We start from the raw sequence: 17,686 nt of genomic DNA on the forward strand, positions 1-17,686 counted from the left end.
ATTGTACTACCTATGAGTATGTAAAAGAACAAAAACGAATAAACAAAACGTAAAAAATAAATAAAAAATCTGGCAGTCAATGAGTGAAGTGTGCCTGCAGCTCGCTAAGTCTGTGCAACCTTGTGTTAGAGAGGTAGGGTCAAATAAATGTAGTGGTGGGGGTCAATTGAAATTTGACTTTGTCTGTACCTTTGGATTCCTCATAACCATAAACGTAGGGGTACGAACATACACGCGAGCGTGAATGTGATCGTAACGACATTGCACTGGAGGCACAAGGCAAGGCACGCGGGCCGAAAGGTGGTGCTCAAAATGAAATTTAAACATAAAAAAAACTAAAACATTATGTACAGTACGGCACTCAGTTTTTGCCCGCATGCCGCAGCAGACCAACTCCATCTTGTACTGTATATTGCTGCAAAACCTGAGGTGGTTCTCACCACCCCCCCGCCCAACTTCATATATATTTGGCAACTGCCCCCCCCCCCCCCCATCCGAAAATGTTTTGTGCCAGGGACCCCCCTCAAAACACTTTAATTTTTTTTTTAATCCTCAAAAATAACAGGTGTGTGCGAGCTTATATATATATATATATATCTGCTAATTTTGAGAACCACTGCTATAAATCCTAAGAGTTTTCTGAAACACATTTAACCCATTGAGACCTGAAGCCGATTCTACGTGTCTACAGTTTTCTGAAAAACGTATGTTTCTATATCAGTGGTGCTCAATCTTTTTCATGTCAAGGACCCCCAAAATGATATGTATTTGGCCGCGGACCCCCATCAAAATATTATGTTCCAGGGACCCCACAGAAAGCAAAGATTTTAGTTAAAAATGTTCGCTTTAAAACAATATATATTCAAAGATTTGCACACATTTTCACGATTTTTCAAAAATAGCAGATCTACAAGCTCGTAGCGCGGCACTCGAGTGCCGCGCTATGAGCTTGTATATCTGCTATTTTTGAATAGCCAAAGTGTAAAATAGTGCTTTTTAGCTCAAATCTAAAAATGACACAGTTCCAGGTCTTAATGGGTTAATGCAGATGGATACAGGAAGACAGACAGATAAAATCAAAATGACAAATGCTTTCCCGGTTTTAATGGGTTGCCTGTCTTGGTTTAAAGGACGACTTCACCCATGTTCAACCTATCTTCATATAATAGAGCCTCACTAATGCTACTGATAAAATTGTGTCGTTTTGTTCTACTCAGTCTGTGTCTCAGAGGAACAGGCTTGCTGGAACTCCAGGTGGTTGTTGTCCATGAACACGGCCAGTTCCCTTGTTGCTCCGCTGTTGTTGAGGTGATATGCTGCCAACACCGTCTTGCCGATGCTGAGCTGCAGGCGCCTACAAAGATAGGCTGCCAAGATGTGGACATGATGGAGGTAATTTGGGGTCGAGGGAAAGAGGTGGATTTGACAGACCAGGAGTGTTGGTATAGGGAGAAGCATGGCTGAAGAGCTTTGCACATCACTCACTTCTTGCTGCTGCCGAAGTCAAAACACAGTATACCTCATTGTGTTGGCTGTAGTAAGTCTGCAGTACACCTGACTGGTGGCAATAGCCTGGTTGTGATGCGTAAATGTGATCAATCAGGGTGTGCTCTTTGGTCGTTGCAGTGGAGATAAGCTGGCATTTGTTGTGGCATTTGTCATTTTTTGTGGCAATAATTTGACATTTTTTGTGGCATTCATGAATTTTTTTGTGACATTTTTTATCGTGTGAATTTTTATGTGGCATTTTTGGGAAATTTGTGGAATTCCTTTACATTTTGTGTCACGTTCGGCATTTGTGACTTTTTTTTGTTGTCATTTTTTGGGATGTTTTTGTGAATTATTTTGTAGCCATTGTCATTTTTGGGGGGAAATGTTTGTGGCACCTGATTATTTGTGACTTTTTTGTGATTTATTGTGATATTTGACTTTTTGTGTGGCATTTGTGGACTTTATGAATTTAAGTGATATTGGTTAGGTTAAAGCATTATACATACACTCTATAGTAATGAGTACTATCAGAATATAGAGCTATTTAACACTTTGCGGAATTTGTGTCATTTTCGTGTGGAATTGTTTTTGAATTTTTTTGTGGTATTTGTGGATTTGTTTGTAACATTTTTGTGGAATGTTTTGTATCTATTGTAGAATTTTTATGGCATTTTTGTGGCACTTTGTGATTTTTTTGTTAACGACCAAAGAGCACACCCTGATTGATCACATCTACTCATCACAACCAGGCTATTGCCACCAGTCAGGTGTAGTGCAGACTTACTACAGCTATCACAATGAGGCATACTGTGTTTTGACTTCGACAGCAGCAAGAAGTGAGTGATGTGCAAAACTCTTCAGTCATGCCTTTTCCTATACCAACACTGCTGGTCTGTCAAATCAGACTCATTCCCTCTACCCCAAATTACCTCCATCCACATGGACATCTTGGCAGCCTACCTTCGTAGGTGCGCAGCTCAGCATTGGCAAGACAGTGTTGGCAACATATCACGTAAACAGCAGCGAAGGCGATAATCTCTCATCGTCTCCAGCACCTGGTCCATACGACCACACTGGAACAGTGTTCGGACGTTTCAGGTGCCTCCTCTGGTGTTGGCCTTGGTGTTGAAGATCGGGGTCAAGACAGAAAGAAAGCTACCAAACATAAAAAAGAAAAATGCTCATTAGATTGTTCATAAAATAATAGCATGATCATAAGTACCACATTCTGATTTCATTGGAAGAAGGGTTACATATCCAGTAATAGTTTATTTTTTATAATGCACTTTCTGCTTGTCTGTCATTGTCAGGAGACAATTATAATAGACATTAGATATTGACTACTGTAGGCCACTGATAGCCCTGCATTGGGATTATGTTGCCATGAACACAGAATAAACACAGATCATTTGTGGTGCATTTGATTAGTTACAAAATGTCCGTAGACAGATTTAAAAGAACTGATGATTTACGTACACATCATAACTTACAGCCTTGCCGTGATGATGCGTTCGCTCATCGGCGTAGGGAACAGTTGCTCCATCCATCACGAGGTGCCCCTGCCCAGTCCAGCTCATCTCACTAACGCCTAGTATGTCGAGGCAATAACCTCTCGTCGTCTTCAGCACCGGTCCATACGACCACACTGGAACAGTGTTCGGACGTTTCAGGTGCCTACTCCTGTGTTGGCCTTGGTGTTGAAGATCTCGCGAAAGAAGGAAAGAAAGAAAAGAAAGAAAAGAAAGAAAAGAAAGAAAAGAAAAGAAAAGAAAGATCATACAGATAATTTGTGCGGCAGTTGATTAGTTACAAAATATCCGTAGGCAGATTTAACAGAACTGATGATTTATGTACACATCATTACTTGATTTACACACATAGTGTGTAAATCTGTATGTGTGTGCACAAAAAAAAAAAACACACACACACACACACACACACTTAGATAGAGGTTTGGATTGTGTAGTTACCTTGCCATGATGTAACTCCAAAGGTCACTGCAGATCAACGGCGAGACTAAATGAAACATATTACAAACATAAACAAACAGATATTACATATACAAGTAAGACGCGCGAACGCTGGAAGCGAACGCAGCTCGAAAATAGTGTGTGTGTGTGTGTGTGTGTGTGTGTGTGTGTGTGTGTGTGTGTGTGTGTGTGTGTGTGTGTGTGTGTGTGTGTGGCAGGCTGTCTAAATTCCTGCACTCTGGCGCCCTCTACTAGGTAGTGCATGAACACAGACACACCGGACTCACACACACACACACTCACAAGCCGAGCAGAGTTTCATAGTAGGCTCCACTTGGGCGGAGGCGCGGCTTCGCCGCGCCTCCTTCCGCGTTCGCAATTACAATATATTACAAACAGAAGTGAGACTCAGGCGTCTTCTTCTTTCGTGTATCATCATCAGATGTCCAGCTCAATGACGTGCAGCCACGCCCTCGTCTCAGGTCCCACATCAAAGAGGCCGGCCTCCGATGGTGGTCTGTACAGGACACAGAGGTGATCGGCAGTCTGCTTATACAGTTCAGTCTGTCAGGTCCAAACTGTGGGAGGAGTAGCGCGGCAAAATAAAGTTTATCTAGAAAGAAAGAAAAATAATAAAGTCTGAAGATGACTATAGTCTAGTATAGTCCACACTAATAAACAGAGATCATTTGTGGTGCAGTTGATTAGTTACAAAATATCGGTAGACAGATTTACGTACACATCATAACTTACAGCCTTGCCGTGATGATGCGTTCGCTCATCGGCGTAGGGAACAGTTGCTCCATCCATCACAAGGTGCCCCTGCCCAGTCCAGCTCATCTCACGAACGCCTAGTATGTCGAGGCGATAATCTCTCATCGTCTTCAGCACCTGGTCCATACGACCACACTGGAACAGTGTTCGGACGTTTCAGGTGCCTACTCCTTTGTTGGCCTTGGTGTTGAAGATCTCGGAAAAGAAAGAAAGAAAGAAAGAAAATAAATGAAACGAAGAAAAGATAGAAAAGAAGCAAGCTACCAAACAAAGAAGAAACATGCTCATTAGATTGTTCATAAAATAATATTGGAGGCAACGCTTCCATAGAGGTGTCATGCAGGATAAATCAGTCATGTTTCTGGGCTTTCCTAAGGGCCCTGTGTGAGGGTGGCAGCTGTGTGAGGGTGGCAGCCTCTCGTCAAAGGCTGGTTGGGTTAATTCCTGCTAGGATTGGGAAGTAGAACATAGGGGTGGGATTCAGGCAACCAGTTATGATCCGGAGAACATTGTTAATGGCAGCATCAACGCTTTTGGCAGGTGGGCTTCTACACCAGGCTGAGGCACAGTATTTGGTTGCAGCGAAGACCAGGGTTTGCGTGGCGATTCATAGTACCTTGGCAGAGGAATCCCAGGACGTACCAGCGAGACATCAGATTGGCGAGACCCTTGATGACACGTTGGCCTCTGGGTGTTGCTTAAAAGACAGTTCCCTATGGTACCTTGGGGCTTGCTGGAACTCCAGGTGGTTGCTGTCCATGAACACGTCCAGTTCCCTTTTTGCTTCGCTGTTGTTGAGGTGATATACTGCCAACACCGTCTTGCCAATGCTGAGCTGCAGGCGCCACCTACGAAGGTAGGCTGCCAAGAGTCCATGTGGACATGATGGAGGTAATTTGGGGTAGAGGGAATGAGGTGGATTTGACAGACCAGGAGTGTTGGTATAGGGAGAGGCATGGCTGTAGAGCTTTGCACATCACTCACTTCTTGATGCTGCCGAAGTCAAAACACAGTATACCTCATTGTGATAGCTGTAGTAAGTCTGCAGTAAACCTGACTGGTGGCAATAGCCTGGTTGTGATGCGGAGATGTAATCAATCAGGGTGTGCTCTTTGATCATTGCAGTGGAGATAAGCTGGCATTTGTTGTGGCATTTTGACATTTTTGATGGCATTAATTTGACAATTGTTGTGGCATTTATGACATATGTTGTGACATTTTTATAGAGTGACTTTTTAAGTATATCGATTTTTTGGCATTAATTTGACAATCTTCGTGGCATTTTGGTATTGTGTGATTTTTTTGGGGGGCATTTGTGTGTATGTTTTTGTTTATTGTGGCACTTGTGGATTCTTTGTGAGTTTTTTGTGGCATTCTTCTAAATTTATTGTGACATTTGAGACATTTCCTATGGCATTTGTGGAAACATTATTGTGGAGTTTGTGGAATTCGTGTGGAGTTTTTTTGTGGAATTCTTTTGGCATTTGTGGCATTTTCGTGTGAAAAGTTTTAGATTTATTTTGTGGATTTTTGTGTGGCATTTGTGGATTTTTTGTAACATTTGTGTGGATTTCTTTGTATCAATCGATTTTTTTATGGCATTCTTTATATTTTTTGTGAACGACCAAAGAGCACACCCTGATTGATCAAATATACGCATCACAACCAGGCTATTGCCACCAGTCAGGTGTACTGCAGACTTACTACAGCTATCACAATGTGGTATGCTGTGTTTTCACTTCAACAGCAGCAAGACGTGAGTGATGTGCAAAGTTCTTCAGCCATGCTTCTCCCTATACCAACACTCCTGGTCTGTCAAATCCACCTAATTCTCTATACCCTAAATGACCTCCATCATGTCCACATGGACATCTTGGCAGCCTACCTTCGTAGGTAGAGGCAGGTCGTTCCAGAGTGTGGGACGGGGAGAGGCATGTCGTTCCAGAGCATTGGGGGGGTGGGGGGGGGGGGGGGAGCAACAAAGGCAGCAGCAGCTGGTCTTTTTGCTAGTCTTTGGAACGACCAGTAACGACTGATCGGCAAGACCTCAGAGCCCTGGCTGGGGTGTAATGGTTCCAGGAGCTCAGCGAGGTACAGTGGAGCTTTACTAGCCCGTCTAAAGATTTAAAAGCCAATAATAAGACCTTAAAATCCCTTTTTAAGATTCCCCCCAGAATAGGGATGCTGGGGATTCAGGTGGTTTTAAAAAAGTGGCATTAAGTCTTAAGCCTTTGATTATCTTGGAGAGCAGGGGGCGTCAACAAAGTAACTCAACATTATTTGTCATTTGTATTTTCAATTGCTTCTAAAAGCAGATGAAATATTGACATATTGATCTCAACAAATGCTATTGTGCAGCTAGGAGCATTTACATTTATCATAAAATATTTTCAACATTGCATTTTTACATTTTCTTAAACGTTTGTATTACTGTAAATTATGCCATACTACTGCCATAACAGTGGCAGTTACAAAATACAACTGTAGATCTGCTATTTTCACAATATTTATCTGTCTGGACAGGACACCACTCCTAATTTCTTTCTTGAGTAAGAGTACAAATGTATTTGCATCAACATTACTGTACTTACTGTACCAAAGTAACACATACTCACATTTGGTTAAACGTTTTAAAATAGCATGTGTAAAGGCAGTGAACTAATCACCATGGACTCGAGTTGTAAAAAGTCTCTCCGTTTGTGCTCCCTGGAGGCACTGGCGGATGTTGGACATGGACTGGAGGCTCTGTAAATGAAAAAAGTCATTAAAAGGGATAGTTCACCCATTGTTTTCATTTTTTTATATGGATTAGTCACCCCGTGCAGACTTGAATTTGTGGTTATTTCTTTTGTTTGTGTCACATTCCTAAGCCAATAATTTGATGCCCAGCGGTTCCAGTAGGAGACACAAAGGAGACTCTTATATTATGTTATCTATTATAACAATGTAATCACCGTGTATTATAACACTGTGATGTCACATTATAATAACCTTGAATTATAACAGTGTGATGTTACACCACAGTCTTTAAATCAAATACTATATTTTAATCATTGTCTCTTTACCTTCCAGATGCTTCAGTTATTTTAGGACAGACGGCTGCATCGATTCCCTCCTCATGTCTTGAAAAAACACGACTTGTCTCTTTGCATTCTGAAATGAAAACCACCGTGAGATTAAAGCAAAATCAGGACAAAGATATTTGACCCGGAAGTGTGCCATCTTTCTCGTTCTATACTTTTCCAAAATATAACCATAGAAGAAAATAAACTTCCGGAATAAAAGGTCTCATGCACAAAAGACGCACGCGCCTGGTCGCTCGCGTGCGTGCGTGCATCTGCATGCACGCCAGTTTGGGAAGTTCAGCTTGGTGAGAACTGGAGCTATGGCTGTTTAACACATTGATTGCCAAGATCGCATTGATGCGTTCTTTCAAATCCATCGCTTGCATGCCAGCAATTCAAAAGAACGCATTGATGCGTTCTTTTAAATTTTCATTGTTTAATCTGTGATCGCACGGCTCTGTTTATTTCTCATCAGCACTTTCGTTTTCCACTTTCGTCACACTCACCCGGACGTATAACGCAGATTTCATTTCCGGGTCACATTGTTTTTCTCCGGTAATTTTCGGCCAGAATAGGGAAAAACACGGTTTTTCACACGGTATAAAAAACGAACGGACAGCTCAACTTCTATTTTCTTTGGTCCGGGTGACTAACAGTCATCGTCGTCGTGTATCACATCGTTTTCAGGCCGATCAGCGGATCAGGGATTGTCGAAAACATAACATCCGGTGAATGACCGGATGTGACGTGGGCCTGTTTGGGAGGGGGCGAGCGAGGTGATCAATGTGTGGATTTGCTGCTCTCTACTGGTGGAACTGTCGTATGTGCTTAACACCACAATCAGAGAATTTATTTGAATGAAAAAAAAAAAAAAAAAAAAAAAAATACACGCAAATTGCTGGCACAGGGGTGAGTAAATTATGAATAAACTCTGGGCAGTCAATGTGTTAAAGCCTAGCCAATAGTTGAACGCCACGGGCTCTAATTCTCATACAAATAATTGGGATTAACAATGTGATTGTGTTTGTTTGACATTGAACATGCCAATCAAAATATATTTCTGTTCCAATCTACGAACACAAATTGTACAGGGCATATATTGAATAATTTTATATTTTCAAAATATTTTACAAAATTGTGGTCTACAATTTTAGAAGCTGATCTTGTAAGCTGATCTTGTAGATCTGTTTACAATTATTATGACAATTGCAGAAAATAATTGTGATACTGATTATCTCAAATAATTGTGATTCGGCAATTATGTAATAATTGTGAGAGGCCTAATTCTGACAGTTATTTTGGTCTGTACAACTACTGTATACTAGAACTATATTAGTATTAGTAACTACCAGCATTGATAATGTCATGTTATGCCATGTCATGTACTATGATGTAATGGAATGAAATATGAAGCTGATTTCTCCTAAATGAGTCAAAACCAAACAGTAAAATGCCATGTGTGGAACCTGAATGAAAGTGATGATGTCATCAGTGTTGGACAGCTCCTCCAGGTCAGCATGTCTCCTCTCCAGCTGCTCCATGTGGTCCTCCAGCTGCCTCAGGATAGCCTCAGTCTGAGCCACTGCAGTCTGCTGCTGATCAGTTCTTTAAGCTCACTGCTTCTTCTCTCAATGGAAACCATCATCTCACTGAAGATCCTGTCACTGGCCTCCACTGCTGCTTCTGCAGAGCTCTGCTTAACACACACACACACACACACACACACACACACACACACACGTGTGTGCGCGCGCACACACACAAGATTTGTGTTAAAATGTTCGAAGAATTCCATAATGTTCAATTTTTTAGTTTTTTACATGAGATCATGATTAGCTGATTCATTTCACTTTCATGTATGGAAATACATGAAAGTGCATTGTCCCGTTGAAAGAGAGAAAGAAAGAAAATTAGTTGTCATGTTTTTCTGTATAACAACATTCAGTCACAACAGAAGAATTGGTGGCCATTCCAGAAGTTCGCTGTCGCTGTTTTTTACTGTCATTTGAAAATAGCCATTCTATAAGTTCATAACACATCGTGAATGTGTCACAAACTATTATGAGCTTGTAGATCTGCTAATTTAAAAACATCTTGAGAGAATGTGAAACATTTTGCACAACACAAATCTTATGTGGGTTTCTGCACACACATTTTCAAATGTGGGTCTGCAGCCAAATACATATTCATTGGGGGTCCTTGACATGAAAAGATTTGAGAACCACTGCTTTAATGCTTCTGATGACACAAGGCACTGTCTCATCCATATAGCATCACAGTAAACACAAGAACAAAAACTATTATCATAATATCAGCTAACATTCAGGGCCTCCATGACCTGTCTCAGGTCTTTCAGCTCCTTCTTTTTCTCCTGGATCTTCTGCTGGACGTCTGCAAGAAACAGGCAGAGACAGTTTGGCAGAGACAAATCGGGATACCAATTCAATCCAATCAGGAGAAGAGAACTCATGGAGAATACAGGGTAAAAACAAGTGAAATTGCAGACAGTTTAGTTTGGATCCACACATCTTAAATCAACTGTGTAACTTCTCCAAAATACACTTTTGCAGGGGCAAGATTAACGGACATGAAATATGATTTGTGAAAAGTTTTGCATTGGGTCCAAAATGAGTGTACTTCATCCTTTAATACTTTTTTTAATTGTAAATTACCCTGGTTTGTGCTTTTAATGTCTCTGACATGGTTATTTAGTTCTGCTTCTATCTTTAAAACATGATCTCTCTCTCTCATGATTGATCGTGGTCCTACCTGTTTCTCGGCCTTCTCTGCAGCAGCTGACACCGTGTCATGGCCCCAATGTACATCCATGAGGCACAGATAGCAGATACACTGGCAGTCTGTGCGACAGAACACCTCCGTCAGCTTGTCATGACTGGAGCACATCTTCTCCTGCAGTTTGTTGGTGGCTGGGACCAGCTTGTGCTTCTGCAACACAGGAACATTGTAGTGAGGCTGGAGGTGAGTCTCACAGTAAGAGGCCAGACACGCCAGACAAGACATGAGAGCTTTGTGACGTCTGGCTCCGGTGCAGAAATCACAGGCCACGTCTGCTGGACCGGCGTACAGCAGAGCAGCAGAGACAGAAGACTGCTGACCTCCTGTACTGCTCAGCTTCATCACAACCTGGAAGTGAAGAGGAGGGGAGGTCACTCACTGATGACAAATACAACACAGTCATTGTGAGGTTCATGGTGATAAACACAGTGAGAAATTACAGATAAGTTCATCTAGTAAGATCATTGTAACATTATCTGAACACTGTGGTTCTGAACATAAAGTTGCATTCCATAAAGTTGATTGCTTTATGTTGTTAAAAATGGACAATTTAAGCATTTAGCAGACACTCTTAACCACTAGAACCCTATGTATCTGCTATTAAGTTTGCCTACAGTGAATGACATGGCAAGAGTAGGGATGCTAGGGTTTAATTATTAACCAGTGACTAACACAGTCAAAGATAAGAGTACATTACCCTAGTCAACAAAATGACACCATAAGGTAAGGAGATTGCAAATAAACTAAGATACCAGGTAAACATCAAGCATCTGTATTTAGCCACGGACCCCCATACAAGATTGATGTTGCTAAAATGTTTAAAAAATATTGCATTTTGTGTTTTGATGCATTGTGAGCTTGTAGATCTGCAATTTTCAAGTAGCTGATGCATAGGGTTACAATGGTTAAACAGACTGTGATGCTCTTTTAAACACGTTTTGTTGAACCACTGGTCTAACATGCAATCTAAATAACATTCTTAGTATTTGTGGATATCTCTCTGCACTGGGGACAGCTGTAGACTCCAGTCTCCTCATACTGGTCCCAGTAACCCTCAATACAGCTTCTACAGTAACTGTGTCCACACTGTAGAGCCACTGGTTCCTTTAGAAGGTCCAGACAGACAGGACAGCAGAACTGGTCCTGGTCCAGCTCACATGTCTGTTGTTGCTGTTGTGCCATTTGACTGACAACCACACTCACACTGAGAGAAAACACAACACTTTGGTTTACTCTGAAGAGAGACTGAGAGAAAAGAGCTCTGAGTTTAGTTTCTTCTGAAGGAAAGTAGGAGAGGCAAAGGGAGGGACTTCCTGGATGTTTGCAGGAGGCAGTGGTTTTAAAGAGACAGTGAATGTGTAGCACAAACAGGTTCAGCTTGTGGTTGAACGTTGTACAGCTGGACTCTCACACTTCACCATCATTTCCCCTTCGTGTAAAGCCTGGTGGTGGTGACACTAGATTACAAGATAATCAGGGGTATTTATTTGGGGTAAAGTAGGCTATAGCAGAAAATGTGTATTTTTATTTAGTAAAATATCTCGACTTTCTCACTAGTTCCACATTCTCTCCACTTCCTCCAGACTCCAGTGAGCACAAATATTGGAGTGAAACACTCTAATACACTCCACCTTTAAAGTACTTTTAAACTCCCTTTTAAAAGTTAAATGATATTTTTTAAGTTCAACCTTTACAGAAAAAAATTAATACAATATCAATATTCAAAAACAAAAACAATCAATTATCAAAATAGTGCAAATATTGTCAATGTTATTCAAATGCAACGTCACTTACAGAATGTACTATTTTTTTCTTTGTTTAGGTGTGTGTTCAACTCAGTGTGTGTGGCTCTTAGAATTAATTCAGTTCAATGAATTAACTGTGAGAGTGAGATAAGCAGTTCAGTTCAATCTATATTCACCTCTGAATGTGAGGCAAACAGCTCAAGGCAAATAATCCGACTCTGAGTATGAGGAAAACAGTTCAGTGTCAGTGTTAGCTTGTTAGCTTGTTAGCTTGTCTCCATGAATGAGGAATTATCCTCAATCCTACCACAATGGTGATGAAGCAGAATTGGGTCAAACCGTGCAGGTGATCCAGATGATAAGTTTTCAGTCCTTGTAGATACGTTTCCTTAGGTTTTACTGATCCTATATGTGTGTGTGTGTGCTGTCTCCCACTGCTACACACACATGGTGAGGAATCCATCTTGTCCAAACAAACATGTCTTCAACTGCTAAACAGTCACAAAGTGCGTTTTTGTAGATTCAAATGCTTATCAAACTTAGATAAACACTCAGGTTGTACAAAAATAAAACTTGAACTCACAAAATTAAAGCTTAAAACAGTCTTAAAGACATGTTTCTGTCACGCTCTGCTGATGTTTCTCCACACACTCTGCAGTAATGGAGACTCTTAAAGGGGCAGTGCACATTTTAGCTTTGAGTGCACTTATAAGCCAGATTCCATTCCCCAAAGTTCGGTCACTCGCTCACTCTCCTCGCTTCCTCCACTCGCGCCTAAGCCCCGCCCCTGCGAGGAGCCGAGGATTATTTGTGAGGACGAGTGGTCGAGTGGTTGCCGTCAAAGGATCGGACTGCACTGGGTCCGTCATTTCAAAGCGACAGAAAATTCCGCGATCACTTATGACGTCTCAAACAGCTGGACCAGAGCCGTGGATGAAAATATACATGCATAGAATAATATGCAGGTATAGAATAATACATAATATAAGAATAGACAATTCATCAATGTGGATGGCCACATTGTTATCTTTATAGTTAACATTTTGTGCAAAGCCATTTATTCCTGAAATAGTGAACGAAGCGCCAGGATGATTAAACATTTATGAATTAAATCCTGACCCGTCCCTCTTTTTGCTCTTACAGTCCCCAGACCCCCCCACCCCCCGCAGCAGTCCCGCACGGCACTGCTGCTTATAACAGCCACCGTATATTACAGAGTATGTCTGACTCTGAATTACATCATTCATGCAGGGTGGCCATACGTCCTCTTTTACCCGGACATATATTCTTTTGGGGGGCTGTCTGGGGGGGGGTTTATAAAATCCTTCAAATGTCCGGGGGTTTGAGAGTTTGGGTGATATCCTCCCCACTTCTGGGACGAAGAAAAAAGAAAAAAACTCAGACGATTTTGTGATTTTGCTTGATATTGTTTGATAGCGAAATAAATCATGACTGATAGACATGAAAGAAGACCCTTCACAGCAAATACAGAATTTTAAAATGTAAGAATCGGTTCAGAATTGAATGAGTACGGCTATAGTTAAATAGCGTAAAGTGTCCTCTTTTTGGGGAATTCAGAATATAGTCACCCTATATTCAGTCTATATATAAATACAATACATTATTTTAAACATAATCTTTGTCACAGTAATTTATAGTAGTCCATGCACTGCATTGAGATGAGGCATGCACGGAGAGAAATGAACTATCAGCTTTTGAGACAGTATAAGTGTGCACAATATATTACAATGTATATAATTGTATTATACTTTATATCATACAAAGCAATAAAGCCAGTGGCTTGTTGCGTCTTTTCAGTTAATTTACAATGTGTGTGGGTGTGTGTGTGTGTGTGTGTGTGTGTGTGTGTGTGTGAGATGGGCAACGAGTGATCGGCGGGGGCGAGGGGGGGGCAGCCGGTGTTTTCGGGGCATGGTTTCGGGTTTCAAGCGTTGTTTGTGTGGCCACATGTGGAGGAGGACCATGAATACGTCACGGGAGAAGGGAAAAAACAAAAAAAAACGTCTACACGTGATGCGGAAGTCTGCCGCGGAGGAGCTGTTGAGAGTGGTCGAGCCTACACTTGATGTACACTCGCTAAATGCGGAAGTAGAGAGCCGACTCGGCTCCTCCACTCGACTCCACTCGCCTCCTCCAAGAAGCAACTGAGTAATTGGAATTTAGCACATCCGGTTTGGAGTCGGAGTGACCGAGTGGGAGTGAGCGAGTGGCCGAGATTTTCGGGTTTGGAATCTGGCTAAAGGGATTTGTCAAATCTGATGTATTTGTTTTTGGTCCAAAATACTCTGTCAAGAAGAAAGCTGTCCATGTTTTAATGAACCTCGTGTCCATGTTTTAACGAACTTCATGTCCGGGGTGGCCAAGCTGGCTATCTGGATAACTAGGAAAAACAAAACCCGGGGGGTGGGGTCTGTAGACTCTGTGCAAGTTGTGCAAGGACTGGTGGCGGCCCGCCTTAGGGTTGATCACGCCCTATAGAGCATCGCAGTTCCCGCCCACTTCCTGGTTTTTTCGTGGTGCCGGAAGGAACAACTCAATGCATTTTTCCCATTGACATTTCCAAAAATATTTATATCTATTAATTTAAGCCTCGAATCAAGCCATCATGACATGACATGAATCATGACCATAAAACTTTTTTTTCTGTGATTTATTTTATTTTATATTTAATTATATGATATACTATATTTAATAAATACCCTTTGTTTTGCCGTTTTCAAAAAAAAATAATCACAGAATCAAACGTTTTATGGTCATGATTCATGTCATGTCATGATGGCTTGATTCGAGGCTTAAATTAATAGATACAAATATTTTTGGAAATGTCAATGGGAAAAATGCATTGAGTTGTTCCTTCCGGCACCACGAAAAACCAGGAAGTGGGCGGGAACTGCGATGCTCTATTACCAAGCCCCCAGAACCCAGTGGTTTCATTGAAGCCAAATGGACATGCTGGCCATTTGAGGTATTGCAGGTGTGGCCAATGTATGTGAACGAGCCCATGGGGCTCCAGTGACGTCACTGAAGCCCCAAATAGGCCGCGCCCATCACATTTTCCAATACGTTTCCAACCCGGAAGAAGGGTTCAATTGAGCCCATGCGCTGGGTGAGCAACTCAATGCAAGTGGATGGGAGGCGATATCCGGTGCCCTCTCTATTATTTTTTAACTCTATGTCTATTACACAACAGTGGACAATCTTGAATTAAGTGTTCGACTCAATATGGGCTGTGGGAGGGGCTTTGTGTATGGTGGGAGAGCATGGAGAACTAATTCTCTCTTTTTAATGGTTTGTGGTTTGTGTAAGATTGTATATTTTCATTAATATCAGGCACGGTAATCTATTTTTGCTCATTGTATAGTGTAGTAAGTTAATAAAGGTATTTTTTAAGAAAAAGAAAAAATCTCTCTCTCTCTCTCTCTCTCTCTCTCTCTCCTCTCTCTCTCTCTCTCTCTCTCTCTCTCTCTCTCTCTCTCTCTCTCTCTCTCTCTCTCTCTCTCTCTCTCTCTCTCTCTCTCTCTCTCTCTCTCTCTCTCTCTCTCTCTCTCTCTCTCTCTCTCTCGGGTACCAATACATGCATACATACATACATACATACATACATATATAAACGTACACACACACTTTCATTCCTATGTCATTCTTTTCCTAAGAGAATAACATAGCATTGATTTCTCCAGCAGAGTGCAGTGTGCAAAATCACAGCGGTGATTTATTTTCTATAGCCTATCATTTTCCATTCCGTTTTTCGTTTTTTTCTCTCTGCCTTCTCCTTGCCATTTCTCCTCACCATTTTGCCATCTGTTGAGTGTGATAAACGCATTCTAACTGTACACGATACTATTGATATAGCTCCACCCCACCAACACCACAAGAGAGCCATAATAGTCCATACGACTCGCAATAGTTTTTTTTTCTTTTTAACCAGAAAGAAATGCGGACATAGTATTTAATCAAGGCATTAAATACCTCTTTATCTAATAATCTCTCTCTCTCTCAGTCTCTCAGTGGTGAAAAAAGTACTCAAATGTTTTACTTAAATAAAAGTATCAATACTGCAATGTAGAAGTAGTACTCCGTGACAAGTAAAAGTCCGGAATTCTAAATTACTTGAGTAAAAGTAGAAAAGTATTGGTATCAAAATGTACTTAAAGTACCAAAAGTAAAGTACTAAAATATTTGAAAATAGCCGATCTACAAGCTCACAACGCGTCGCGATGCGACACGTTGTGAGCTTGTAGATCTGCTATTTTCAAATAGCCTATTTATAAAATAGGCTAAAGTGGTAAATGTATGTTTTATAATGTGATAATTTATATCTGCAAAGTAACTAGTAACTAAAGTTTTCAAATTATTGTAGTGGAGTAATATACAATATTTGCCTCTGAGATGTAGTGGAGTAGAAGTAAAAGTATTGGAAATTGGAAATACTCAAGTAAATTACAAATACCTCAAAATTGTACTTAAGTACAGTACTTAAGTAAATGTACTTAGTTATCTTACACCACTGATCTCTCTCTCTCTCTCTCTCTCCCCATCCACATTCTTCTCCTATTGGTCACTGTGGGAGCTGTGCAGTATAACAACCACAGTCTTCTGGCATTTCATTCTCCTCTTCTCCTTCCTGGCGAAGCATGCAGGACAGCATTCATCCTGCATGCTGTCCTCTTTCACGTTCAGCCTTCTATATTCTCTCCATTCCTATACAGTACATCCATGTCTTCATTATCACTGCTGGAGGCAGGGGTGGAAAGTAACTTAAGTACATTTACTTTAGTACTGTACTTCAGTACCATTGTGAGTTACTTTTTACTTTACTGGAGTATTTCCACTTTTACTTCTACTCCACTACATCTCAGAGGCAAATATTGTACTTTTCAAATATTGTACTTTTACTCCACTACAATTATTTGAAAACTTGAGTTACTAGTTACTTTGCAGATATAATGATTACATTATAAAACATACATTAACCACTTTAGTCCTGTTGTATACCTAGCTATTTGAAAAATAGTAGATCTACAAGCTCACCATTGTGATCTTGTAGATCAGCTATTTTGAAAACATTTTGTAGTTTTACTTTTGGTACTTAAAGTATATATTGATGCCAATACTTTTGTACTTTAACTCAAGTAACATTTTGAACCCAGGCCTTTTACTTACTTACCCAGTATTTTTAGATTGTGGTATTGCTACTTTTACTTAAGTAAAATGAGTACTTCTTCCACCACTAGCTGGAGGTCAAGAGGAGGGCTGCACTAACACGCACAAAGACACAGTGGTGGAAAGTAACTAAGTACTGTACTTAAGTACCTTTTTTTTCTTTTTTCTTTTTTTTTACTTTACTGGAGTATTTCCAATTGTCAATACTTTTACTCCACTGCATCTCAGAGAAATATGTTGTACTTTTTACTCCACAACAATTATTAGAAAACTTTAGTTACTAGTTAGGACTACATTGTAAATTTTGATTTCGAAAACACAGGACATGATGTTAAAGATCCAGAGTGCCTAGGGACTCTGCATGGCAGGGGCGTCCTACTCCCTGAGCCAGGCTTGCACTTACACACGACGTCTCCAGTAGGCTCAGCAGTGTATTCTGGCGTCCCAGAAACACTTCCCTCTGCATCTGTCCAGCCGGCTCATTTGGGAGACCAACTAGGGTCTTTCCTTTTCGGCCAAAGCCACTGGCTACTCCGCTCTGCTAGTCTGGATGGTTCCTTGATGGCCTGGCGTAGGACTTGTCCGCTGATGCCTAGGTCCTTCATCAGCCTCACAGTTGATGTTGCAACAAAGCCCCGACATCCAACTTCTGCTGGGCAGA

The sequence above is a fragment of the Gymnoscopelus braueri genome, assembly GCF_963280865.1.
Source record: "Gymnoscopelus braueri genome assembly, chromosome: 15".
NCBI classification, from domain to species: domain Eukaryota; kingdom Metazoa; phylum Chordata; class Actinopteri; order Myctophiformes; family Myctophidae; genus Gymnoscopelus; species Gymnoscopelus braueri.